Raw genomic sequence first — 25,886 nt, forward strand, 5'->3', positions numbered from 1 at the left:
ATGTAATTGACATGAAACTGTGTAAGTTTAAAGTATACAATGTGATGATTTGATACATTTGTATCTTGCAAAATGATCACTACCATAGCACTGGCTCACATCCATCCCCTCACATAACTACCATTTTCATTTTTGTGCTGAAAACATTTTAAGATCTACTGTCTTAGCAACTTTGGAGTATATAATGCAGTGTTATTAGCTATAATCACTATACTGGACGTTAGATTTCCAGACTTTGTTACTCCTATAACTGGAAGTTTATACCTTGTGACCAGTATCTCCCCATTGACTCTACCCCAGCCCCTGATAGCAACGATGCTACCCTCTGTTTCTCTCAAGTTTGGCTTTTTAGTTTCCATATATAAGTGATATACCATATTTGTCTTTCTCTCTCTGACTTATTTCACTTAGCATAAAGCCCTCAAGTTTCATCCAAGTTGTTGTAAATGGTGCATGGGCATGCACAAGCACATACACACACACACACACACACACACACGCACACGCACACACTATATACATACATACAAACAAGAATAAAATAGACCACAATAACAGTGGTTACCTCTAAGGGATGCACTTAAGGCTGATACTAATTTTTTCTCTAGACTATTCTTTTAAATGCCAATTTTAAAAAAATAAACAAACACTATAAATATATCAATCAAAATGTGCTATTTTAAAATAATCTGTTAAATACACACTAATTATCAGTTGCCAAAAAGTATTTCCTATAAAGAAAAGTTAAGCCATCTGGAAGGATTAATGGAATATGAAGAGAAAAAAATGATGATGTGTAGTCGTATAAATCAGGCATTCAAAATAATCAAGTATCTTGTGACACATAAATAATTCTGATTTATAATTTTATTAATGTCTGGACATAGACATACATAAATAATTCTGATTACATGACACAATTATAAATGCAGATTTTGGAAGACTGAAATTGATCAACATTATCTGAATTGACAATAAGCCCATAATGCAGCATAATGGATTTTTAAAATGCAGCATAAATCTGCTTAAAAAATATATCTAGGCAGCCCAACATCAAGACACATTAAAAACTGCCACCAGTTTCTAGACTGTGACTTCCATGCCAGCACCTTGCAGACATAGCAAATGCAGGAGATTACACAGTGCATGCCTTGCTATGGTGCATAAGATAGGTTCGGAGGATCTGCTAAAGTACACTTATATCCAAGCTGAGTTATTGGGATGATTTTCTCTTTTAAAGCAAGAAGGAAGACGGAAATGTTCAGCCAGATGCTTTCTCCCCAAATGTAGAACTTTTTCTTGGAAAAGCTACAAAAAGCATGAGTTTTTCTTGGAAAAGGTACAAAAGGCATGACTTTTTAAGCAAAGGCAGACAGAGCTTTTGATGGACAGACAGATGTTGGATACATCAATTAGGCAGAGCTATTCATTCTAGCAAATCTAAGGCTTTGTCCCTCTAGAAAGTGGGGCTGAATTTTGAGACTAAAGCTAATTAATTGGATGGATTAATCCCTGAACTGAAGACTTAAGAATAATGAAGTCAAAGAAGGAGGGCTTGGGGTGCATTGTTACGTAGCTCCCCAACCCTGCTACTCTTTTAAAAAGCCAACTTGGAGTTTTATGGCGTTATTCACATGACTGCTGTCCTGCTCCCAGCATTTGAAAATTGATAAAGAACAAAAATAGATATAGAAAGCATAAGGTAATTTCATATCCTCCATTCGTGCCTACACTGAATGTATGTGCCACACAATTTTTTTAAAGATTTTATTTATTTATTTGACAGAGAGAGAGACAACAAGAGAAGGAACACAAGCAGGGGGAGGGGGAGAGGGAGAAGCAGGCTTCCTGCAGAGCAGGGACCCTGATGCGGGGCTCGATCCCAGGACTCTGGGATCATGACCTGAGCCGAAGGCAAACGCTTAACGACTGAGCCACCCAGGTGCCCCTGTGCCACACAATTATTGTGCCTGAGGCCCAGATGGAGAAAACTCAAATTATGCTTAATATGCCATTTAGTTTTAAAATTCTCAAGATCTCACTAGAAGTGGGACCCATAAGAATAATTCAAGAATAAATAAAACGAAAACAGATAAAAAAAAATGTCAGCAGAACTAAAGGCAGCCAAAAGATTCTGTACTAATGTCTTTAGCACATTCAGTTCAATTTATGGCAGTGAATTTGGAAGAATCCCTAAAGTTAACCAAGTCCAGGATTTAATCTAGGGAGTATTTGTCAAGGAGTACTACCATACAAATGTTTGACTCTGTAGTTGTTGTTTGGATGAGTTAGGAACAGGAGTGGGTCTTTGGTAAATATTTTCTGACTTGAGTGAATGAAAGAAAGACTAACTGAAGGAATAAACACTGTTGATAAATCTAGATCTCCTTAGTGAAGAATCCAGATACATGATAACCAAGGATGGAAAAATGATCTAATAATGGCAAATGCAATACACACTTAATGGGGGCTTAGAATGTGCAAAGTTTGTTTTAAGAACTTCACATGAGCTAACATTCTTCATACTCATCTAATAAATTTATGAAATACATACTATTACGATCATATGCCCATTTGTTGTTGAAGCAAGCGACACACAGAAGGAGGAGGTAAATTTCTTAAAGTCACAAAGTTAAAAGCAGCAATTAGAATTCAAAAACCATGTAGACAGTTGTCGGAGTCCCCAGTTTTATCCACTCTTCTCCGCTTCCTCTCACTATTTCAGTTAATTCTTATAATAACCATATGAAGTAGGATTTGATAGAATAGAAAGCTAAGGCACAGAGAAGTGATAAAGGTAGGATTTGGATCTAGAATGAAATCAAATCTTGTATCTCTCTTCATACCAAAAGGCATCATCCTTTATGGAACTTTTGGGAGCCAATCTAAAATTGTCCTTCTAGGAGAATTTTGTGCAAGAGATCACTGTCATCCTTAATGCCCTTTGCATTCCTCACACTAGAAAGCCACAGCACACCTGAATTCATCTAGAACCATGGACAGCACCCAGGTTTTAGGAATGTCTTCTCAGGCTTCGGGAGTAAGGTGGTGGAGATTCTTTCCATCATGAATCAAACCAGCAATCATCTGTCAATCAGGCTTTATTGGTGAGAAAACCAGTTGGTTCATCTGGAGGTTTATTTGGAAGTAACTGCTTTACATTACTAGCCATGGAGTCTTTGACATTGACTTGGTTTGTCAGTGTCATCGCCAGACATCATTTAGCAAATAATCAAACCGATTCTAGATAACTGGGTATTTTTAGTTTGCTGGAATCACATGCAAGCCTAAACAAAGTATATAATATTCTCATTGATGCCCTTAGTCCTCTACCAGGAGGAATCTTGGGTCTAGGAAACCCGTTTCAAGTTACACAAACGCCTGGGAGAAGTAATACATTTAACCAATCCCTTATAGATTCATATTTATTCATGAAAGGAGAGATAGGTCAAAATGAACCCATATTTTTCACATGGATAAGGGGGAAACAGAGGGCACTCAGATGAAACCCGCATATTCTACTTTATAATTTCACCCAGGAACAGTCCCAAGTAGGCTCTTTGGGCTTCTACTCCTGGAAAACACTTTGACATTTATTAATTTAATTGATTACTTACTGAGCTTCAGTGAGATGTCTCTGAAAGTGCCCCCTCCAACTTCTTTATACTTACTATATTATAAATGTTCTTATTATAATCTATCTTGTGACTTATTGTTATATGCTCTTCTTCCTTTTTTTGAGTGTGAGATCTTAGGTGATGGGGACTATGTATGATTTCTCATCCTTCATGTTTGTTTCAGTTTCTAGCATAAGCAAGACAATACATAAACATTTCAAGTTCTACTGGATGAATCAAATTTTTAGTGATTTGCCTGGCCTTCTTTTATTTGCTGATGCATTCATCTGTGTGCTTTCCTGTCTGCCTGCCCACCAATTAATCAAAGTATGCATTCAGCCATCCATCTGTTTGGCCATTTATCCATCTATTCATCTATTCATCCGTCTGTCCAGGCATCCATCCATCCATCCACCCGTCCATCCATCTATACACCCACACTTCCCCTGATCTCAGCCCACTAGCAATTCAGACAAAGCAATCAGATGAATTCACCAGAAGAGCTGACAATTGATGAGGATTTCCCATCCATACTTCTTGCTTTTATCCTGTACTAATTTTCCTTCATTGAACATCTTTCTCCTGTGCTATCCCCCTTCTCTTTCTCTTGCCTCAGGAGAGTTACAGGAATGAAAATGAGATGGCTCCTGGGGGCTGGAGAGGGGAGTAAATTGCTTGGTGACAGCTTGGGTCCAGGGACAGATGAAAACCTTAGCCTTAAGCAAAGTTCAGGGAAGCCCAAGGAGCGAGCTGATGGACAGTCTGACTTGTCGAGGGTGAAATCAATTAAAGTACATCAAATCCAGAATTCATGCTTTCTCAGAGTGACAAATCTATGCTGGAAACTGAGAAAGATGAAGGGAGAAAAATGTCTTTGACCTCTCAGAGACCGGCTGTTCCTTCTGTCAGGGGAGCCAGGCTTGGAGTAAGATGCATTCATGATGAATTATAACAGCCAGCCAGCCACCTTAAAAAAGAACGGGGTGAAAAGGTTACCAAAGAGATCCAAAATGTGAGGAATTCAACCAAACATCAAGATAAATCAACTTGGGACCAGGAGTATTTGTGCCATGCCTGTTCATAAGTGCCATGGAGAAGCTCAGTTAGCCCAGCGCTTTTAGGCTTGGTATGTGCTAACATTTACAACCACACACACGTTGTTGACCAAAGCACAGGAGGGTAATCAGAAGAGAAGAGCCACGAGGTTGTCAGTTGGCATCAGAAGTCTGGAGGCATACCATTTCTGGGCAATGCTGTCCAACAGAACTTTCTGCAATGATGGAGATGTTCTATAGTAATATCCAGTACGGTAGACATTAGTCACATGTGACTCCTGGGCACTTGAAATGTGAAAAGTGAAACCGAGGAACTGAATTTTTATTTTTTAGGTTATTTTAGATTATTAAATTTAAATATTTTAAGTGTAAATAGCCAGATATGCTAGGAGCTGTCATAGGAGACAGTGAAACTCCAGGGCAAACAATGGTTTTGTCTACAAGGATACCATCACAGAAGCAGACTGCAGTGCCTACTGGTCAAGGTGTTTTGAAAATTTAAAGCATACCAAGGTTTGTGTGCTCCGTTGAATGAGAGCAATATCATATTTATCTCTGTATACTATGCATCTACAACAGTACCTGGCACATAATAGGTGTCTATATATGTTGAATAACTGATTAAACAAATAATAACAGTTAACTTATTGAACACTTATTACATGTCAGATATTGTACTAAAGCTTTGTATGCATTCTCTCCTTGAATCTGCCTAGTAAGACCATCGGGTAGGCAGTAGTGGAAGTAATTATAGTAAACATTGCTCACTGCATGGCCAGCTCTCCCCAGAAAGGTTTGCCTATGATAACACATTTATTACTCACAGCAATTCCATGAAGTAGATACTATTATTATCCAATCTCTTGGATGAAGAACCTGAGGCACAAGAAAGTCTGAGCAATGCATAAATGACACAAGTAGTGAGTTGCCTAGCCAAGACTGAAACCCTACAGAGCCAATCCCTGACTCATGTGGGGTTCCCTTGCTTTTCCCAGATTACAGAAGAATGAACTGAAGCAGAGAAAGATTAGATCAACTTTTTGGTTCGGAAGTGGCAAAACCGGGACCCAAACTCAGATCTACCTAATTGGAGAAGCCCAGCGAGTAAGTGAGTTGCTTTATAACTTCTTGGGTTTCTGCGTTGTGGGGAGAAAAAGCATCGTACTCACTTGCAATATGGGATGGTATATTTTGTTTTCTCCTACAATGTGGAGGTTGAATCTTGATTTGAAATTGCCTCTCTGTGAACATTTCCTCATCAGTCAAATGAGCTGACTTTCAGCTTTTTGAGAGGGCTCAGGGCTGCCATGTATGCATGTGTCTGGTACGTGATAAGCACTTAATAAAAGGATGTTATGGGTGATATTATTATTATTGTGATTAAAAAACAAGTAGGTACTGGAAAACACCCTGTGTGATGAGTGATGTGTGTGTGTTTCTGTCTGTCTGTCTGTTGGGCACCCCAGATATACCCTCAAGCCCTCCTGGCTGAGGCCTTGCTGACTTCGTGACCCTGGGACATGGGAGACTAGGTGAGCGTGATCCAAATGTGTCCCTGGGTCCTAGAGCCTATCATAAAGACCCCCAAAGAGGAAGAGGTCAGGAGTCAGGTGGACATGGCTCACAGTTGGGCTGCAGAGCAAGATTTCATGTCAGCACAGCCTGGCCCATCAGTCCTGCTCCCTGGCCTTTGTTGACCAGTTGTCCCAGTTTCTTGCTGGTTCCTTCCTGAGATGAATTTCCCAAGTAACTATGATTTACATTCTTTAGCATCCAAATTCATATTATTATTTCCAAATTTGAGCCATTCTGCCTGGAAAACCTTCTTATAAGCTTTAATGCTTATGTCTGTAAAAACAGATGTTGAACAAGACTTAATCTTTGCTCTTTTTCCCTCCAAAATGTATATTTATACATAAAAATATATATGTATTTATAAAATAAGCAGCAAATAAATGTATATTTATATATACATGTGAAATTCACATAGCATAAAATTAGTCATTTTAAAGTGAAAAATTCAGTGGCATTTAGTGCATTTGCATGTTCAGTGTTGTGCAACCATGATCTCTATCTAGCTCCAAAACATTTCCATCATCCCTAAAGAACATCCTCTACTCAACAAGCAGTCATCTCCTATTCTCCCTCCCCTGAACCCCTGGCAAACAGTAATCTGCTTCTTGTCTCTATGGATTTACCTGGTCTGGATATTTCACATACATGGAATCATACAATTTGTGACAATATATGTCTGGTTTCTTTCACTTAGTATAATATTTTTGAGGTTCTTCCACATTGTAGCATGTATCTGTATGTCATTCCCTTTTATAGCTGAGTAATAGTCCATTACACAAATAGACCACATGTTGCTTATCCATTCATTAGTTGATGAAAATTTGGCTTGTTTCTGCATTTTGGTTAATATAAATAGTACTGCTATGAATATTTGTGTTCAAGCAGTTTTTGATTGGCGAGGATGTGGAGAAAAAGGAAACTTTGTGCACTGTTGGTGGGAATGTAAACTGGTGAAGTCACCACAAAAAACAGTGTGGAGATTCCTCAAAATTAAAAATAAATCTATCATATGATCCAGCAATTCCACCTCTGGGTATTTATCCAAAAAAACCCCAAAACACTAACTGGAAAAGATATCTGCACTCCCATGTTCATTGCGGCATTATTTACAATAGCCAAGATTCAAAAACAACCTAAATGTCCATTGACAGATCAATGGATATGTGATACACACACACACACACACACACACACACATATCATATATGTATATATATATGTGATTATATATATATAATTCAGCCATAAAAAGAATGAACTGTTTCCATTTGCAACAAAATGGAGGGATCTTGAGGGCATTATGCTAAGTGAAATCAGTAAGACAGATACTTTATGATCTCACTTATATGTGGAATCTTAAAAAACAAAACAAACTCATAGATATAGAGGACAGATTGGTGGTTGCCAGATGTGAGTGCTAGGGGGGTGGGCAAAATGGATGAAGGAGTTCAAACGGTATAAAGTTCCAGCTACAAAATAAGTAAGTCATGGGATGTAATGGGCAGCATGGCAAATATAGTTAATAATACTATACCGTGTATTTAAAAGTTGCTAGAAAACGATTTGAGTACCTGATTTCAATTGTTTTACTATATACTTAAAAGTGGAATGGAATTGCTGTCATATCTAAGAATCCATTGTCAAATCCAATGTCCTGAAGATTTATCACTATGTTTTATTCCAAGAGTTTTATAGCTTTAGCTCCCATATTTGGATTATCTATTCATTTTGAGTTAATTTTTACATATGGTGTGAGGTAGGGATCTTTCTTCATTCTTTTCCATGTGAATATCCAGTTGTCCCAGCCTCATTTATTGAAAACATACTTCTTTTCCCACTTGATGTTCATGACGCTCTTGTTGAAAATTAATTGGCCATAGATGTATGGTTTATATCTTTTTTATTCCTAAGTTCCTCCTTTACTGCTTTTTTGTGTGTTTAGTTGATGTTTTATAATTAACCAGTTTTTTATTTCCCTCTCATTTATTTTTCTGTATTTTAAAAAATATTTTTGTATGCTTACCATGGGGATTACAATTAATATCCTAAATTTATAACAATCTAGTTTGAGTATATCAACTTTGCTTCAATAGCATGCAATAACTGTAGTCCTATACAATTCTACCCTCTCTGTGTTATTGTTGTCACAATATATTGTCTTTATACATTGTGAGCCATTAATGTTGACTTATAATTATTGTTTTATGTTTATTATTTTATGTTTTTGTCTTTTAAATAGTCTAGTAAATAGAAATAGAAGTTACAAACCAAAAATGCAATAATACTGGCTTTTATATTTACTTATGTAGCTACCTTTACTGGAATTATTTATTTTTTTGTATGGCATTGAGTTACTATTTAGTGTTTTTTCATGTCAGCCTGAAGCACTCCCTTAAGCACTTTTGTTTGATAGGTTTACTAGTGATCAACTCCCTCAGCTTTTATCTTGAAATGTCTTAATTTCTCCTTCAGTTTTGAAGCATAGTTTTGCTGGATATAGAATTCCTGTCATCCCATTACCTTCTGGCTTCCTTAGTTTTTGATAAGAAATTGAGAAATCTTATGGAGGTTCTCATAGTCATTGTCCTGGTGCTTTCAAGATTCCCTCTGCTTTTGACTTTTGGTAGTTTACTTTAATGCATCTAGGTGTGGATCTCTTTGCTTTTATTCTTCTTGTTATTCATTAAGTTTCTTGGATGGGTAATTTCTTTGATCAAACTTTGGAAGATTTTGACTATATATATATTTTTTCCCCAAATATTCGTTTTACTCTTTTCTTTCTTTCCTCCTCCTTTTGGAATTCCTATGATGCATTTGTTGGTACACTTGATGGTATTCCACAGGTCTCTTACACTCTGTTCCTTTTTCTTTATTCTTTTTTTCTCCTGTACCCCAGAGTAAATCATTTCAATTGACTCATTTTCAAATTCACTGATTTTTCTTCTGACTGCTCAGATCTCCCATTGAAATCCTATAGTAACTTTTTCATTTCATTATTTTACTTTGAAACTCTAGAATTTCTTTTTGGTTCCTCTTCATAATTTTTATCTCCTTATCGATATTCTCTATTTGTTGAGACATCCTTCTCTTGGTTTCCTTTACCTCTCTGTCCATGATTTCCTGTAGCTGTTTAGCTGTATCTAAGACAGTTGATTTAAAATCTTTTGTCTAGTTTGATGTAGACTTGTGTCTGATGTCTGTGCCTCCTCAGGAACCTTTTCTGTTACTTTCCTTTGTGCATAGTTAATATGCTATTTCCTGCACAATTAGAGCTTTTTGTTGAAAATAGTACATTGTGGTAACTCTGGAAGTCAGATTCTTCTACCTCCTCTACATTTATTTGTGTTGCTGGCTTTGGACTGTAGCAGTTTATTTACTTAGTGACTTTTCTTAACTATTTTTGTAAATTCCATATTCTTTGTCATGTATGGTCTCGGAAGCCTGTTCTTTTAACTTGTGTTCAGGTAATGCTTTGACAGGAACTTCTTTATATACTCTCCCCCTGCAAAAAAAAAAAAGAGGGAGAAAAGGAAGAAGGAAGGGAGGGAGGGAGGGAAGAGAGGAGGGAGTGAGGGAAGAGAAATAGAAAGGAAGGCAAAAAAGAAAATGCTCAGCATTTGCTGATTTGCTCTATGTTGGGATACACTTTCAATGTGTAGCCACACTATTTACAACTTTGCCTTAGCCTTCGCTCCTGTTTGTACCAAGCCTAGATTCTGCTAGAGGCAAAAGTTTGTAATCTTCTCAGGTCTTTTCTGAGAATACATTCTGCCATGTGTCATGCCATGGGCACATGTATGACTTTCTAAAGTCCCCAGTGTATGTGGCAGCTTTTGAATGCCCCAATCTCCCAAAGAAAGTCTCTTTCTCATTGGTTTCCCCAGGCTTTCAGAACATTTAGTGTTTGTCTCAGTTGTAATCTTTTGTTCCACATAGCAATGAGTTATCCATTTGCCCGATGGTTTGAAGGAAAGCCCTCTGTGTAGTCAATTTTTTGCCTTGAGTGAGTTCCGAGTTAGGCAAAACAAAGGCTAGAGCATCTTGTGTCATTCCTTCAGGGAACCCCCAGACAGGTTAGAATATACAAATACAATTCTTTGAGAATAAGGTCTATTCTTACTGTGGACTTAATTATGACCACCTGCCTCCAAAATCACATGTTGAAACCCTGACCCCCCAACGTGATGATATTTGGAGGTGTGGTCTTTGAGAAGTAATTTGGCTTACATGTGGTCATGGGGATGGAGCCCTCATGCTGGGATTAGTGTCCCCATAAAAAGAGGATGAGACCTAAGCCCCCTCTCTCTCCACCATGTGAGGACACAGCAAGAAGATGCCATCAGCAAGCCGGGAAGAGGGCTCTCACAATGAAAGCCTGATATTGCCCTCTCAGCCCCAAGAACTATGAGAAAGAAATTTCTGTTGTTTGAGCCACCCTGTCTATAGTGTTTTGTGATGGGTGCCCAAGCAGACTACATACAGCTCTGCATTCTCCAGAACCAGGGACCAGGGCCCCACAGTGGGAATGTAGCTCTTTTCAAGACCACCAGCAGAGGGATAGGGTAAGTCAAGAGTCACAAAGCTGTCCAACCATTTTTAAATTGCCTTCTCTCCCCGCACCCCTGGCATTTTCTTGGTTGTTATAAACCTCTGCCTATCTTCCAGAGTTCAGAAAAAGTTGATTCTGCCCATTTTTGCTTGCTTTTCAATGTGTCTATGGGGTGACAGGTCCTTGGAGCTAACTGCTTCATCATTTTCACTGATATCACTCCAAGACTTGGTTCGTGTCATATGCTGAGGGACCCTTCTGGACCTCAGTTACTATGTGATGGTGAAACAAACTCAAGGAGACCCACAATCCAGATCTATAAAGGTGTTTGCCATACACACAGTGACCTTGCACAGTTAAGCTTTGTGTGTCTTTGTGAGTGACTTTAGAAGCTTACGCTCTTTTTTCTTTGTTAATAGCCATCATTTACAGCAATAGGTAAAGGCTATCTCTGGAAGGTCTGTTGTTCTCCTAGTAGGATGACCAGCTGTTGGAACTCACTGGAGTCTGAGGGGTTTCCTAAGATGTGGGATTTTCAGTGTTAAAATCAGATAGTCTTGAGCTAACTGGGATGGTTGGTCAACCTATCTGCCATTTTTCAAATTTCTCACACACCCCAAACACACTTATACACCCATACCCACACCATTACAGTATGTTGCTTTTGATATTAGTTCATCAAGCTGATTATATTCTTGGATAAACATAATAAAGTTAAGCTCAAGTTGAGGTTTGAATGAAGTCCTTCCATGCATGGTCTTCATGGCCAATCTTTTGACTGCACAAAGGTGGGTTTGCCAACTTCAGGCTCTTGGTTGGATTTCAGGCATTTGTGTGGGTTGTCTTGCGGCCCTTCAACATTACGCAAATGAAAAAGATATAATAACGTGAATAATCTGCATAGGTCTTTCATTGAAATACCCAAATTCAATTATTTTATCTTAATTTTCTTATTAAAAGTCAATTTTGTTTTCTTTCATCTATTCACTTGTTCCCATCCTCACTATTGACTCTAGAACATCTAGGTTAATGCATTGTGACTCTAGAAAATTGGTTTTCAGGGGAAGGGTTGGCATTTTTTAAAGAAAGATTTATTTATTTATTTTAGAGGGGCAGGGAGGGGCGGAGGGGGGAGAGAGAGAGAGAATCCCAAGCAGACTCCCCACTGAGCATGGAGCCTGACGGACCCCAATGTGGCGCTTGATCCAAGGACCCTGAGATCATGACCTGAGCCCAAATTGAGAGTTGGACGCTCAACTGACTGAGCCACCCAGGCTCTCTGAGGTTGGCATTTTTGATTGTCATGGCCAGGGAGAGGGCACCACCAGCATCTAGTGGGTAGAGGCCAAGGCTGCTGCTGGACATCCAGCATAGGATAGCCCCCACCACAAAGGACCGCCTGGTCCAATGGCAACAGTGCCAAGATTGAGAGATCCTGCTTTAGAAGCGAGAATTAGAACCTGTAATTGAAGTGAACTCAGCAAGACAGAAGAGACTTTTAAAAGAGTCTATGGAAATGTTTTCCCTTATTATTATTTTTTTCAGCTAGTTTAATAAGAGGCAACCTCTCTACTTAAATATGCTCTGGCTTGCAATAAAAGCTACATTTTTTGGACCTTGGAAATTCAAGTCCCAGATACAGTGAAACCCAAACCACTTGCCACTTCTACTTCTTTCTCTTGCCAGAAGATTTTGGTGCAACAGAAGAGCAAGAGGCACACACCGTATGTTTTTCATTCATTTATGCTGAAGTCGTCAAAACGTTCCCTTTTTTATGAGCCATCTGATGTCCAAAAAGCCTTTTGAGTTGCATTTATAACCCTTTAAAAAGCTCATTCCTCTTCGAAACAGGAAGCCACTTTGTGAATAGAGTAAACACAGCCGAAGTGTGGAAGATGGGAGAGGGAGGTACCCCCGCTTCGGGAGCCTCTGGCAAGGGTGACAGCCTTCACCGCCCACGGCTCCTTGTGGCCATCACAGTGGGAGGGTAACAGGATCAGATGGGATGGCAGTGGCCAGTGCTGATGGAGCGGCTCTGCACCAGGCCCACCTGTGATCAGTCATCCTCAGCACCGCAGAAAGGATGCTCTGCTGACTCTGGCCCCTCCCTGCCTCCTCAAGGGGCTCACTGTCTATGAGCTCCGTTCTCTACTCACATACAATATAGGGGATGGGCCAACTGGTCTCCAAAGGCCTTTTAGCTCATGGAGTTATGCTTTTCTCTAGATCTCGGGTGCCTTCTTCTGACACAGCCTATTCATGGCACACTCGATATCACTTCCCATTCAACACCCGTGATACACATCCCTAGCTGGGGTGAGCCTTTTCCACTGACCTCAGATATGAATTCAGAACTCCTTCCCACAGAGTCCTCCAAAGCAACCACTTCCAAAGATTTAGCTTTGGCACACATGGAAGAAAATGAACAACAGGTCAACCATGGCCCAGGTAGTAATAGGGGTTGTGACATCAATTTCTCTGGAGCAGGAATTGCTCTAACTAAGGCCCAAATGTAGACACAGGCATAGTTTAAAGACAAAATAAAATATAAAGTAAAATCAAATCAAGTGAGGCAAAGCAAAATAAAACAAAACAAAGTGAAACAGTCAAATAAAATAAACTAAAACCGAGAGAGTCACTTGCTGTGTGACCTACGGCAGGCAGCTGACTTCTCTGAGTCTTTGTTTCATGACCCATCCAGGGGCGTGGCAAGGCCCACTTTCCCATTTTAGTTACTTTCTTGCTCTTCCTTGTTTTTTGTTTTTTATAGTTGACAAAGTGCATTCGCATTCATTGTGATCATAATGATACCCTTTATCCTGAACGCCAAGGTGCACAACTTTTTCACATTCTATTGTTCCTGACACTGAGACGTGTCTTACAGATGTCCTGCACAGTTAAGGTTCTGAATAAAATAAAAGCAGTTTTTCAATCCACAAAGTCTTAGAATAAAACAAAGGGTAGGAATTGTTTCCATTTACTTAATACATAGTGTAGTCCTGACAGTATCCTAAGTTGTCACAATGGCTTATAAAGCAAGTATTGATTAACATTATATGTATTAACATCTTAATATTTACCTAACTGAGATGCAGGAATGGGGACTCTGGAAGGTTCCCTGGCCTCCCGTAATCCCATGACAGAGATGGGGCAGGTACCACTCTGCTCCTTTCTTGGTGCAAACATGGAGACTCCAGCCACGGAGGGACTATGTTTGGGGTCATGTTGAGAAAACATTATGGATCCTGGGGCTCAAAACTAAATAGGAAAACTAATCACAGCGTTCTGTAACTTATGGACGTTAATCTCCCGTGGATTGCTGGCTCTGGGACAGAGCCTGGGCTTGAGGGCTGCTGCATCCTCCCCAAGTTTTAAGGGGCCCAGGGGAGCCGGGAAGGAAAGACGCTTCAACTTGTTCGAAAGTTGAACTAGATGTATGTTCCCAGGGAGACTTCCACAGATGGTCTGTGACATTTGTTCATTCACTCAATAGGCAGCCATTGCAAGTCCTCTGTGTGTCTGGTCGGGTCAGGACACTTGCGTGCATGCGGGGCTGGTGGGGGGGTGGGGGGGGCGGTGGTTGGAGAGCATGGGAACTTGCAAAGTGTAAGTCACTTGAGAGGGAATGAAGCAAACTGGAAGGGCACCAGCTTGGAAATGAGCCTCCACTAGGGTTGAAGGCCAGTTGTGCCACACTTGAACTGGATGACCGTGGGCATGTGCTTCACCTCTCTGAGATGAAATGCCTTCCTTATAAACTGGGACAAGCAATAGAAATCTACTCAAGGGGTGGTTGTGTGGCTTACTTAAGATCACGTGCGTAAGATGCTTATCATAGTGCCTGGCACCTAATAGGCACCTCATAAATGTGAGTGGAAAACATTTATTCATTCAACAAATATTTCCTGAGCACTTACTGTGTGCGAAGCATAGTTCTTAGCATTGGAGAGCGATACCAGTTGTTCTTACTGTTTCACAGTGACCCGCAGTCCTAATCTCCTTGGGTTTCACAGAAGTCTCCTGAGATTTGAGTTGGCTCTCAGTCCAGGAGGTGAGGTGTCTAAGACTCCCAAGTTCTCCCAGAGGGGTGAGGGGGTCGTGTGGATCCCTCTAAAGGAGAAAGGGGGTGAAGCACATTTCACCTTATTTCTAGGGCCATTCAGATCACTTGATCCTTAGATGATTTTTGACTGAAGTATAAAGAAGTGGCTGTGGACTGTGTGGGTTGGGGGGCACAGTCTGGGGGAGGGGCTCCCTTGATCCACCGCAAGCCCTCATGTTCCATTTTTAGTCTTCCATGGCTGCCTCCATGCCCCCTGGATGAAGTGTATTCTCACCTGGAACCTGGACTAACTCCCTCCTGACCAATGAGAGTAGTGACGATGGTGTTGATGCTATTGTAGTTGACGGTGATGGTGATCATGATGAATTACCACAGAGTGGGTGCTTATCAATGCAGTTTTCCATATATTCTCTCCAGTCCTTGCAATAACTCTGCAAATTAGGCCTTACTATTGCCTGTGACAGTGCAGGGATATGAGGTGACAAAAGGAGATGTGACTGTCTCAAAGCCACATCACTGGGAAGAGACAGCTAGTTGCAAACTTAACACCCCAACTCAAAACCACTAATTTTGCCAGTAAAATTATAATATTGAATGTGTAGTATTTGTCAGACTCTCTCTCTTTTTAAGATTTCATTTATTTGAGAGAGAGAGAGAGAACATGAGGGAGAAGCAAAATCCCCGCTGAGCTGGAGCCTGTCCTAAGATCATGACCTGAGCTGAAGGCGGATGTTTAACCCACTGAACCACCCAGGTGCCCCTTTGTTAGTCTCTCTTTAAAGAACTTTATGCGTATTACCTCATTTAAGCCCACTGCCCTACGAGGTGGATACTGACTTTATTTCTAGTTTACAGACTCAGAAAGAGAGGCACAAAGTTTAGCACCCTTGAAACCATGCTCGGGTAGCTGGTTGGTTGTGGATCTGAGATGCCTACTTAAGTAATCTGACTACGGAGCCTGTACTGTTCTCATTTTTATTTTAAAAATATTATTGTGGAAGTCTTCATTTTTCATGGAGGTATAATGTATGCACAACAAAATGCACACATGCTAATGAGCTGCAACGAATTTTTATGCCTGTGCATACACCACCACTAAATCAGCCTGAGCTATTAACCCCCTTGGCCATGCTGATCTAATCCCCAGTTTGATGTCAGAATATTTTGATGCCACTTCACCCTTCCAGATTTATCTTCCACACATATTCACTGTGTTAACACTAATTGCAAACCTACATGGTATTTATTATCGTCCATGCCCTGGTCTAAGTGCCTCACATACATTAACTCATATTTGCTCTGTGAGGTTGGTATGAGTCCTGTGATTCCCACTTCGCAGACATGACGATGGAGGCACAGAGAAGTTAAGTGACCTATCTAATGTTACACAACTGGTGAGTCACAGGGCTGTGAATTAAAGCTGGACGTCGGACTCTAGAAGCCTTCACATGCTCACTTCTTAAATGCACACATAATCCCTTCAAAGAAAGGATGTTGATCAAGCCCAGTTCACAGATAAGGAAATGAAGATTCAGCAAGGTTAAAATAACTTGTCCAAATATCTCTACTAGTAAGCCACAAAGTGAGGACTCTACTGATTTCCAGATACTTGTCTTTCATCACTGTCCTGAGAGACATCTAAAACATCTTTGCTTTAGATAAGAATTACTGATGTACCTGTTCATCCCCTTCCAGGAATGCCAAGTTTATGGAGAGCAGGAGCTTTGTCTTAGTGGTCTGTCGTCATCTGTAGCCCCCTAGTCCTGTACCGCACACTCTAGTACAGTCTGTGAGAGGAGAGAAGGTTCTGGAAGAAACGTGCTTGCTGTCAAGAATGGCAGAGTCCCAGGCCCCGCCTTGATGAGGCTCTGACCAAATAAATGTTTGTCTCTCCAACTCACCTCTGCAACCCCCCCGAACCCCCGCAACCCTACAAGCTCCTGGGTCCACCCCTTCCTAGCTTTACCTAGGGGGATAGTAAATCTTGACTTTCCCATTTTCCTTCAGCTCGAAAGGATATGAATTCCGTAAATCTTGGCCTGAGTGACCATCGGGATGCATGAAATATGACAGGAAGAGGCCAGGGAGGCAGAGTTTATGCAGAGCACAGCATCCAGTGTCGGGGATGGGCAGACCAGGGGCCCTTGGGGACCCCTTGGGCTGCAGAGAGAAGCCTCCCCAGTCTGGGCTGGAATAGACATAGGTTATGGTCTCTGCCCCAGGTGTCAAGGTTCTAAGAGCGTTGCCACTGCACAGGGTGGGAACAGTGACCCGTCCATTAGGGCAATAGGGCAGCAGGAAAAACTTAGCAGTGATGAGAGGAAGAACTTCCTGCAGGGAAACTTTATTAAGCCCTGAAGTGAGTTATTGACAGAGGTGGTGGAAGTGACTTCCTGACTTTGAGACCAAGATGGATAGTTATTGGTCTGCAGGAGTTTGGCCCGGCCGTCTGCGCGGGCCCTTGACCCTTTCGGGGGAGACCGTGCATCAGCTGCGTCGGCCTCCAAGGGCATTCGAGAATGCTCAACGATGATAAAACTCCTCTTTGATGGCAGGTTTAGTGTTTTTACTACTTCTCCCCCTCCTCCTTCTCCTCGTTTTGTATGGTAGAATTACACTATGTTCATTCTAAATTTTTAAAAATCCATATAATCTGCAATTCCCACTCCCCTTTCTACTGCTAACATTTGGGGTAAATCTTAATAGATGTTTTGAATGTGCATTCACACATACACACACACACACACAGAGCAGTCCTTGTGTGATCTCTATTTTACAATGTGGACAAGCTCACACTGCCCTCATTGTTCTGATGCTTGATTTTTTTCCTCTTAACATTGTGGGCATCTTCCCATGCCAGGACACACATTTCATTCCATTTGCAAGACAGTAACTTCATATTCCGTATTATGGATAGATCATAATTCATGTAATCAATCCTCAGTGACTTAACTTCCAAGTTGTTTTTCCAGTGTTTTTCAATGCAAGAATGCTGCACTAAACCATTAGCGTTTCCGTCCTTCCGTACATGTAGGGGCATTTCTTTAGAACACATTTCTAAGTGAAACTAGAAAACTAGAGCTAAAAAACCTTTGGGTGTTGCCTGGTGGAATGCAACTGCTCTCCATGAAGATGGAAAGCGCTTATTCCCAATTTTAATGAAGGTGTTGGGAAAATGACTTAGCCTTCCCCAACGATGCTCATGAGCACTTGGAAACGTTTGTCAGGGGCGCCTGGATGGCTTGCCGGTTAAGCATTTGCCTTAGGCTCACATCATGATCCCAGGGCCCTGGGATCGAGCCCTGCATTGGGCTCCCTGGTCTACGGGGAATCTGCTTCTCCCTCTGCCCCTCCTCCTCCTTCTGCCCCTCCCCCTGCTTGTGTTCTCTCTCCCTCTCTGTCAAATGAATAAAGACAATCTTTAAAAAAATATGTCTGTTATAATATGTTAACAAAAGTAATTTGTATCCATTCTAGGAAAATGTAGAAAATAAAAAAGGAACAAAAGGAACCAAAGACACAATGTGAATATGTTTAACACTTTTGAATTGTACTCTTAAAAAGGGTGAAGATGGTAAATTTTATGTTAGATGTATTTTATGACAATTAAAAAAAAACAGAGTGAAAGGAAAAAATTGCATGGTTTCATCCCCCAGAGAAAACAGCGCTTTCCCCTGGAGATGTTTTTCTCCGTATTAATACACTGAGTTTACTAATTTCTAACCTGCTATGTTACTGAATATGTCATGACCAATTTTTAGCATAAAGAAGTGGAGATGATTGTTGATGGCTGTGTGGTATTAGGTGGTAACAATAAAGTCAATAGTAACCATGTATCATTGAGGGTCTGCTGTATGCCAGGCACTGAGCTAGGCTCTCTTCGTGTATAATCTCATTTAATCCTTACAACAACGCTATGAAGTGGTTACTATTATGAACCGGAAAGAAACTGAGGCTTGTAGAGGTGAAGCCACTTGTCTAAAGCCTCATAACTGATTAGAGACGCTAGCTTCACTTGAATGCAGCCCCACGTGCTTCACCACGCTGCTCATACTGGACTAATGGCCAGGGGCCGTGGGGTGCTAAGCATCCTCCCATCTTGGGTGTTTGGGCTGCTCCCAGTGCTCCATCCATCCTGCCAACTGTGAATCATCCTTAATTCCATTCCTTCTTAATACCATCTCATCCATTCTGTATTTCTTGGCCAGCCCTCCTTCCCCTACATTCCCCAACACTCATAAACACCAAGAGGGACAGCATAGTAGGGTGAGTGTAGACTCTGAAGCAAGATTCCCCAGGTCTGAGGCCCGGGTTCACCCCTCTCTAGCTGTGTGGCCTGAAGCCAAATATCTAAACTCTTTTGTTTCTAAATATTCCTACCTGCATACGGAAGTTAATAGTAATAATCTCTATTACAAGTTTGCGTGCACACAAATACACGCATGCACGCACGCACACATAATACACCTACATTCATACATACATATATAATGTGTTAGTTTCCTATTGCTGGTGTAACAGCATGGAATACCATGTATTAGTGTAATACCATGAATTTAGTGGCTTAAAACAGAAAGAATTTGTTGTCAGAAGTCCAAAATGAATCATTTGGGGCTAAAATCAAGGTGTCATCAGGGCTGGTTCCTTCTAGAGGCTCCAGGGGAGAATCTGTTCCTTGCCTCTTCCAGCTTCAGGGGGCTGATGGCATTCCTTAGCTTGTGGCCCCATCTCTCTGATCTCTGTTCTGTCTTCTGAGGTCAAATCTCCTTCTGCCTTCTCCTTATAAAGACACTTGTGATTACATTTAGTTCTCACCCACATAATCCAGGATCATCTCTCCATCCCAAGATCCTTCATTTAATCACACCAGTGAAGGCCCTTTTTGGCATATTGAGTAAAATTCACAGGTTCTGGAGATTAGGATGTGGATATGTTTGGGGGTCTTTACTCAGTCTAACATATACACTTTTTTTTTTTTTCAAAAGTGAGCAATTGCTATTATTGGGAAGGTAGACACCATTTCTGATTCCTCTAACCAACCTCAGTATCTAGATAGGAAAGACTCAGTGCACTTCTACATATACATTTGAGTCGAAAGAAAGAGTTTTTGAAAATATAGACTACCCAATTCTGCAGAGTTCTTTTAAAGTCCTGGGCGCCTGGGTGGCTGAGTCGGTTAAGCGGCTGCCTTCGGCTCGGGTCATAATCCCAGGGTCCTGGGATCGAGCCCCGCATCGGGCTCCCCGCTTGGCGGGGAGCCTGCTTCTCCCTCTCCCTCTGCCTGCCTCTCTGCCTACTTGTTCTCTCTCTGTATCTCTCTGACAAATAAATAAATAAAATCTTTAAAAAAAATAAATAAAATAAAATAAGTCCTACAGGACTGAAACAATAGAGTTAATCATGACTGATGATGATTTCTCTGAAAAACTCAAGGGATCCTGGTTGCTCTCCCCATCTTCCTGCTGAACCTTACCTTCCTCTGCCCCATGGCCCCTCTGGCCTCTTCCCTGCCTTGTACCTTATTTCAGGGAGAAAATGAAAGCCATGACGTCCTGCCTCAACGTCCTCCTTTTCTACTTCGATCCTACCACGAACCATAACTAAAATTCTAACATTTCCTCCTTTCCTTCTGTCAAAATAGAACAGGTGTTCCTTCTCCAGTCCAAAATGGCTCCCTTGGGGCACCTGGGTGGCTCAGTCGGTTAAGCATCTGCCTTCAGCTCAGGTCATGATCTCGGGGTCCTGAGATCGAGCCCCATGTCGGGATCCCTGCTCAGGGAGGAGTCTGCTTCTCCCTCTCCCCGTGTGCTCTCTCTCTCCTTCTCTTTCCTGCTCTCTCTCTCTCAAGTAAATAAATAAAATATTTAAAAACAAACAAACAATGTGACTCCTTTTACTTCAACATCCCTGAACATCACCCCTTCTCAACTTTTCTTTTCTTTTCTTTTCTTTTTTGCATAAGAGAGAGAGAGAGATTGAGAGAGAGCGCACACGAGCAGTAGGTAGGGACAGAGGGAGAAGCAGACTCCCTGCCGAGCAGGGAACCCGATACGGGACTCAATCCCAGGACCCTGGGATCATGACCTGAGCCAAAGGCAGATGGTTAACCAACTGAGCCACCCAGGTGCCCCCCTCAACTTTTATAAGCACTTTGCCGCATTGTTTACACCAAATTTTCTCAAATTGTGTTCTGCAAAATACTAATTGTCTGAACATGTCAAAGGAGGCTCTGAGGGGGATGATGTTTTCTATCCATCCATCCATCCACCTGCCCATTCATCCATCCATCTATCCATCCATCCATCCACGCATCCATCCATGCATCCATCCATCCATCTATCATCTACCTTTCTATCATCTTCTGTGATCAAATATATGGGAGCCTACCTATTTCCCCATCTCATACACACATTTACTTTTATCCTTCACCTTGGCCACTGGGGAAATCCACAAGCATGCATTAGCATATTTAAAGCCCTGAGAAGAACTGCCTTAAAAATACAACTAGTATGTTTATTTTCATCTTACCCAATGTTTCCCAAACTGAATTGAAGACAGACCTTCTTTTTCATGTCCTTTCTCCTCACAGAATACCTTCTGAAACCAGTGCCCCCTGGGTCACCTTTTGGGAAGCGCTGAGTTGTACACTTTCTGAATCGAATTCCCAACAAGGCCATTACCTGTTCCCTACACCACCTTGCTGAGCTCTTGGAGCTTCAGCTATGAAAGCAAACTGAGTGTATATTATGCACCAGCCCCATTATGCTCACGATTACCTTAGATGTAACAACTTTATGCAATCCCCATCTTACAGATGACAAAAGAGAGGCTTGGAGATGAGCTCATTTGTCTCTGGTTAAATCAACAGTAAGTGGCAGAGTTGGGTTCAAACCAAGGTCTTCATGAATCCTGAGTCCATGGTCTACACTACTCCATTTTTTCCCCCACTAGAAGCATAAAAACCAAAGACTATGTTGTTATCTTTCTCTAAGGAGACCTCACGTCCCTGTTAATTTCTTCGGAGAGTGCCAGTTTCCTAAAATCCTACCTGTCTTAGTTCATGAAGAGCTGCAAGTGTGTTTTAAATCCAGAGGGAAAGACCAACAAACAACAGCCCTTCTCCCTTGGTGGCACATTTATAAACAGATGCAAGACAGGAAATGGGTACCCTCCACCCCTGCCCCAGGGTGTCTGCAGACAGAACAAAGAACAGGGTTCTGTGCCCGGCCAGCATGCACAGCCTCTAACGTGATTGCTGCCTGATGGTGTGAAATGGATTCAAGGCCCAGGTCCATCTGGTTTGTGTATCGTGAACGAGCTGTTAAAGTGTCAGGACTTAACTTCTCTGGATTTGAGGAAGTCTCATGAGGTTTTATTGAGCAGTTAAGATGGGTGTAAACCTCACTGGTGGGACCCGCTTCTCCCCTATGATCTAAGAGACATACACAGTTCATAGGATGGAGAAGCACAGGTTAAAAATAAGAGGATGTACCCCCCCACACTTCCCAATTAAAGCACTGGGGACTTAGGATCCAGGCTCCATTGATTATGCACAATCATGAGCAATTCATTCTCTCTCTCAAAGCCCCAGGACCTCCTCTGGGACATGGGGACCATTATCTTGCCCAAGTCACAGAGCTGCTTGGATATGAAAGATAATGAGAGCTGTAAAGGAGTCTGCTAATGGGAGGGGTAGTCCTAGTTTCTTTCATTTCCTTTTCCAGAAGGAGCCAGAAAGAGCTGTAGGGACCTTGTGTCTTGTTCCCGCTTACCCTCTCTCCTGGTCACAATTAGGCAGTATTTCTACACATAGTACCAAAACGTCCTCAGGAATGACTTGCAGCTGCTCTGGGTTGTGTGGTGTTGGCTGCTTCCGAAGGTCCATCAGCCTTGGAAAGAATAGAAGATCATGGCTCCAGGCTGAAGAAGGGGCAACAGGAGGTGTGGTGGTTTTAAAATGCATTCATGAATTCCTTGACACACCTCTTATCAAAAGATGGAGTCTAATCCCCTGTCCTGAATATAGCCAGGCTTTGTGGCAGACCTGTGATGAATAGATTATGGCAGCAGGGATGCTCTGTGACTTTTGAAGCTAGGCTAGGAAGACACTCCAGCTTCCCCCTGGCTCCCTTGCTTGGAGTGCTTGCCCATGGACTTCCTGGACTTGAAGCCTCTCTTGTATAATGACCCTACTTCTCCACCAGAAAATGGGTCTTCTGTGTGTGGCTGGGCTTGAAGGAGAGTTGTTTGCAGATAGACAGTCCCATAACTACATCCTGACCATTTTCTTTCTTCCCATGTCCTTGTAAATTTCCAGGAAAGAACTCTGATTGATTTTGTTTGGGTTGTGAATCCATTCCTGAACCAATCACCATAGCCAGAGGGATGAGCTACTGGGATTGGCCAGCACGGGTTACATGTCCCGCCTTTGGACTTTGGGAATGTCTGGATATCAAGTTGGATTAGCAAAACCACACACATGACACGGAGAAGAGATAGTTCCCCTAAAATGTGGGTGCTTTTTGCTTGAAAGGGGTACTGAGCAATGAAGAAAATGAGATATCTCTGTCAGCACATTCCACATGTGTAATTTTCTGTTTGTTTCTGGATTTAGCTGTCAGTTCCTTGTATCAGAGAACTGCAACCCCAGGCCCAGCATAGTGTCTGGTACACAGTAGGTGCTCAAGAAAAGCCCAGTGCTATTTCTTGTTCTTTTTTTTTAAATTAATTTATTTATTTGAGAGAGAGAGAGAGAGACAGAGAGTTGGGGGAGGGGCAGACGGAGAGGGAGAGAAGCAGACTCCCTGCTAAGCGAGAGCCCAACATGGGGCTCAAGATCATGACCTGGGAGTCCAGTGACTGAGCCATCCAGGCACCAACCCCCACATGCTATTTCTATCATGTCAAGCTAGGATTGTCATGAATCCAATAAAAACAGATGAGGATTTCATGGGTGACATTGGCATTGCTATTGTACTTGTAGGAGAAGGAACCAATTATCGGGTGCAAGAGTTTAGCTTTTGACTTGTTTTCTCTGAGCTTCAGGTTTTCTCACCTGTCAAATGGGTTCAGTAATGAAACTTACCTCCAAGGGGTATGGAAAGGATCCGGACAGAATGTGTATGAATGGGCTAGAATGTTTTTATCAAATATGTATTATCATCCCCGAGATGCCTCCGGGCAAAAAGTTTCCACCCTTTTCCTGGAACTCTGTTCATGGACTAGCTTTTGGCAATTAAAAGCCATCAGTTATGCTTGCTGAAAATCACTCCGTTTTCCCCAATGTTCACACCTGTCAAATAGGAATAATAATTCCATCTCTTGTACCAGGCCATTAGTCAAGGTGGATGCCTTCTGGATGCAGAGTGCTGAGTGGAATCACTATGGCCTCTCCCTGTAGTTATGAGTCATTACCTTGCAGGGTGGTTCTTTGGGTTCAGCATCTGCAGGCTGACTGAGAAAGAGGGTTTAGGGGGAGGGACATGGAGAACACTGTGCTTTTTTGTTTCCAGCGACATTTTCCCAACCACTGCTTCCTCCTGCACTCCAAAGCCTTAGGAGTCCAACCTAAACGGGGCAGCAAGTGAGTTGTTCAGGGAGAGAGGAAATTACAGAGGTTCAGAGGCCTGCTTGGTATTTGTGGGGGGCAGTGAGCACTAGCTCTGGGCTGTGAGTCTCAGAGTTTGCCCTAATTTTTGTGGAGTGGTATCTTGGCTTTGGTCATGACTCTATCACTTACCAGCTGAGAGCCCTTCAGCAAGTCACTCTATTTCTCTGAGCCTCAGTGTTCTCATCTGTGAAATTGGACTAATAATCTCCACTCCACCTGCATGGATGAGACCTGAAGAGGGAGAGCCCCAAGGACAACTTCCACTCATCGCCCCCACCTCAGATGTCTCCAGATAGGATGCTCCCAAGCCTTCCAGCTAGCTCTGTTCCTTAACCTTCCATAAGGTAGTGACAAGACAGCCCTCGATCACACAGGCAGCAGTCCCTGCCCCCAAGGGGCAATCAGTGGGGACAAAGGTCAAATATACAATCAAACAGATAATTATAGATCTGAGAGCCGCTGACATGGATTTTGGCTCTTTTTGTTGTTCAATACCTTTGCACCCTTCTTCAGACCAAAGCACCTCCCTTTTTTTTCAGGGGATCTACTCCTTGTCTATACCATGTAGTTCTGCACCACTTGCTGATTATACGCCTATCCTTACATTCACCGGCCCAAGGGTGGACATGTGACCGATGCTGACCAATCAGTTGCTCATCCCTCTGGCTGGCGTGACTGGCTCCAGAATGGGCACATGACCCAAGCAGAGCCAATCAGAGTTCCCTCCTGGGAATTTACATGGGCAAAAGGAAGTGGAAAGCCTGGAGGTTTGGATGGAGCTGTGTGTCTGCACACCTGCCTGCCTCAACTCCAGCCACATGGAGAACCATGTGGTTCTCTCAGGAGAAAAGAAGGGGGTCACCATATAAGAAGGCAGCAGAATCAAGATTTAAGCTGAGGGGGAGAGAGATTTCAAGTCCCAGAGGTCTGTGAGTCCCCCCATCTCTGGGATTTAGGTGTCCTATGAGTTCATAAGAGCATCTTTTGGGGGTTGGGATGGTTTAACTTCAGTTTCTGTTCCTTACACAATAAAAGGATTCGGACCCAAGCAAGTTCTTTGCAAGAAACACACAAAGAGCTACAAGAGGCTATAACAGGAAGAACTGGGAACATCCAGGGGTGGAGAAGGGTCTCCTGAAATGAGCAAGATGAGCAGGCGTCGGCCAGTCCAAGGGCGGGGTCAGGGGCTTAGAAGAGTATTTTCCAGGTGGAGGCTGTGACACATTCTAAGGGCCTAATCGGGAGAGAAGCTGATTAACCAACACCATTAACTGAGCCATTATCCGAGGCTATATATACATGCATACGTACATATACATATATATACACAGTGTATAAAGCCCCACCATCTATATATGTATGTGGAGATCGAGAGAGAGAGAGAGAGAGAGAGATGGTAGGACTTTACAGAGAGACA

At 42.1% G+C, this 25,886-nt stretch overlaps 1 long non-coding RNA gene across 9 annotated transcripts in view; it reads left to right on the forward strand.

The window, feature by feature from the left end:
- LOC113912270 overlaps window positions 1-25,886 on the forward strand; it is a 236,479-nt gene that overhangs the window by 45,376 nt on the left and 165,217 nt on the right. For 5 of the 9 annotated variants that reach the window (XR_003516774.1, XR_003516770.1, XR_003516771.1 and 2 more), the window contains exon 4: window positions 5,668-5,776. This is a non-coding gene — a long non-coding RNA (uncharacterized LOC113912270). Of the gene's footprint in view, window positions 1-5,667; window positions 5,781-25,886 lie in introns of all 9 variants that reach the window. The other 4 variants (XR_003516772.1, XR_003516769.2, XR_003516766.2 and 1 more) reach the window with 1 other exon arrangement.

The sequence above is a fragment of the Zalophus californianus genome, chromosome 14 (assembly GCF_009762305.2).
Source record: "Zalophus californianus isolate mZalCal1 chromosome 14, mZalCal1.pri.v2, whole genome shotgun sequence".
Classification (NCBI taxonomy): domain Eukaryota; kingdom Metazoa; phylum Chordata; class Mammalia; order Carnivora; family Otariidae; genus Zalophus; species Zalophus californianus.